Genomic DNA, 3448 nt, shown 5'->3' with positions numbered 1-3448 from the left:
AAAAGCCTGTATTCAATTCCAAACTTCTCCGCCTATGACTGTTAATGGTGATTCGTCCGTCGCAAGAGAATGTAAAGCCTTGAGTAGACCCCTTGGTGTTATACGACTGAAGTAGGCTATGTGTCATCATCATCATCATCATCATCATCATCATCATCATCATCATCATCATCATCATCATCATCATCATCTCACATCCAGACTTGTAGGTCGCCCACGGGTGTCACCAGGTGAACCGAATATATTTTCGGACACGACCGGCACCGACAGCCATAAGCTGAATAAATAAACACTCATAGCGGACTTTTCTGGGTTTCATGATCTACTCTATAGGTTTGAGCACATCTCAATTTTAACTCTGGCGAATCGGCCATTGTAATGCGATATTAAGCTAATTTTCCACTGACATTTTGGTTTACACGATCACAACACCGCCACTGAAACTTCTAGTTCAATATTTATTTACTTATTTATCTATTTATTTATTTATTTATTTATTTTTATTTTATGCCTTTATATGTGACGAAGTTAGGGCTCACGGCCCGAGGAAATAGGTTTATTTAGTAAACGTACGACATTTACTGAATCTAGTCTCATAGTTGATACCTAAATGAATGAAATCCGTCAGTAATTCTTTATCGTACGAAAGTTTCAAACCCGTACTGAATTTCGTTACGCCAACTTTTCTAGCCTGCACCCTCACCGGCATACCGAATTATACCGAGCAAGAGCCTGTGCGGTTTGGGTCACGTAGCTGTGAGCTTGCATTCTGGATAAAGCGGGTTCGAACTCCACTGTCGGCAGCACTAACACCAGGCAAATGCTGGGGCTGTGCCTTAATTAAGATCACAGTCTCTTCCTTCCCGCTCCTAACCCTTTCCTATCCCATCGTCGCCATAAGACCTATCTGTGCCGGTGCGACGTAAAGCAAATTGTAAAAAAAAAAAAAAAGAAAGAAAGAAAAAAGGCGCAATCACATCAACAGATAATAGGCCATACTGTGTGGTTAAATGCTAAATTTATGATATTCTCACGCTTATCAAGTGTTTCTCGACGTCCAATAATATGGCGTCATCGTTTAGGTATGGTTTGGGGCACGGTGTCCTGTTAATATTAAGATTGGAGTTTGGCCATAGAAGATAACATCATCGATGGTTCCTATTGCAGCCACCAGAATTCATCCACTTCAGACCCCCATGTTGAACGCCAGTAAACAAAACATTGTAATCTATTGCAATATGTGTATGTATGTAAAGGCATCTCGCGGTTTTTTAAATTGTGCCACTAAGATACCACTTTTCTGCTGTCATAGTATTGAACATTTCATAACATAATAATTATTATAATAAATTCTGCTTCAGGAAATTTTTGCATCAAGGTTAAATTGTAAGGTTAAATCTTCATTGTAAAACCTCTTCTTATTCATCCATTTACAAATAGCCTACTTGTCTGTAATTATCTTAAAACAAGATAATGACACTAGATCAAGCAGTATGACTTGAAAACTCAGTTGTTTCTTATATCGTACTTCGCATCATATGTAATCGCTGTTGAGACAAGATGACATCTGATAAAATCATTTCTGGTCGTGCATTGCATTTCGTTTTCAAAGTTGCTGACAGGACTCTGACGTCGAAATTCTACCGAGAAGTCTTGAATATGAATGTTCTCCGTCATGAAGAGTTTGCTGAAGGTTGTGACGCTGCTTGTAATGGGCCATATAATGACAGATGGAGTAAGACAATGGTTGGTTATGGATCAGAAGACACTCATTTTGCTATTGAACTAACGTACAACTACGGTATTACATCATATGAGAAAGGGAATGATTTCCTAGGAATAATGATTCAATCTAAAGAGGCAATTCAGCGAGCCCAAAAAGCTGGATGGACTGTTGTTAAGGAGAGTGGATTACATGTTGTTGAAGCACCAGGAGGGTATAAATATTATTTGGTTTCAGAACCTCAGCCAACAAACGAAGACCCTGTTAAAAAAGTGATCCTTGCAAGCTCAAACATTGCGAATACTGTTAGTTATTGGAATGGCATTCTTAATATGAAGATCTATGGACAGAATTCTACTTCAGTGATTTTAGGTTTTGCTGATAATCAAACGAAACTAGAGTTCAGGAATATAGGTTGTCCAGTAAATCATGCCAAAGCGTATGGGCGTATAGCATTTTCTTGCCCTTTTGCACAGCAGTCCATAATTGAAGAAAGGATAAAGAAATTCAAGAATAAGATATTAACACCACTAGTGGTATTGGATACCCCTGGAAAACCTTCTGTACGTGTCATTATATTAGCAGATCCAGACGATCACGAAATATGTTTCGTTGAAGATGAAGGTTTTCGTAAACTTTGTAAGCCTGATACGGATGCTGCAGAACTGCTGGATAAATGTATTGCACGAGAAGCTAAAAAGATGAAATAATTACGTAGTTTTATAACTTTCTTGTCCTTTAGGACAAAGAGTAGGCTAGTGCTGAATTTCTTGTCCTTTAGGACAAAGACTAGGCTAGTTCTGACCCTATATTAACTTATTTTTAGAAATGTAGTATTATCTAGATCGCTCTTTTATAATGTATCTAGTAGATATCTTCAGACACTTCTTCGCAAGTTAAGTCTATTTCGTATGTGGGGATTGTGTGAAGTGTTGTACTTTCTACATGAGAAAATATAAAACATCAGTTGTGTCTATGAATTATACGCCCATTATTTCCTCACGGCTCATTTACCATATTTTATGAAGAATTATTTTGTATTGCATTGTAAATTGTTGATAATATTATCAACTTTTTTTTTACATTCAAAAATTGTAATGTTTATTTGTCCAACCCTTGTCCCGTTTTCTCTCCACGGGGTCGGGTATGAGGGGAGATGAATCTGCCGTGGCGGGTTTTTTATGACCGGATGTCCTTCTTGACGTCAACGTCAGAGGAGTTAATGAGATGAAATGAATGACATGATGTATGATGGTAGGAAGGTGGCCGGGCTGAGTGGCTCAGACGTTTGAGCCGCTGGCCTCTGACCCCAATTTGGCAGGTTCGATCCTGTCTCAGTCCGGTTGTATTTGAAGGTACTCAAATACGTCAGCCTCGTGTCGGTAGATTTTCTGGCACGTAAAAGTACTCTTGCGAGACTAAACTCCGGCACCTCGGCGTCTCCGAAAACCGTAAAAGTAGTTAGTGAGACGTCAAGCAAATTAACATTATTATTAGGGAGAGGATGAAATCCGGTGTTGGCACATAGCCTACTCCTGTCGAATAGCACCAAGGGGTTTCCTGTCCGGCTCCATGGCTACATGGTTAGCGTGCTGGCCTTTGGTCCTAGGGGTCTCGGGTTCGATTCCCGGCAGGGTCACGAACTTTAGCCATCATTGGTTAATTTCGCTGGCACAGTGGCTGGGTGTATGTGTCATCTTCATCATAATTTCATCGTCATCACGA

The 3448-nt window shown here is 39.6% G+C and overlaps 1 pseudogene; it reads left to right on the top strand.

The window, feature by feature from the left end:
• The first annotated feature begins 1560 nt into the window (after positions 1 to 1560).
• Positions 1561 to 2433, top strand: LOC136875907 (glyoxalase domain-containing protein 4 pseudogene; annotated as a pseudogene).
• Positions 2434 to 3448: the final 1015 nt, after the last annotated feature.

Source organism: Anabrus simplex, chromosome 6, assembly GCF_040414725.1.
Source record: "Anabrus simplex isolate iqAnaSimp1 chromosome 6, ASM4041472v1, whole genome shotgun sequence".
Classification (NCBI taxonomy): Eukaryota; Metazoa; Arthropoda; class Insecta; order Orthoptera; family Tettigoniidae; genus Anabrus; species Anabrus simplex.
Note: the sequence above shows the minus strand (reverse complement) of the source record. Positions and strands in the feature narration are given on the sequence as shown.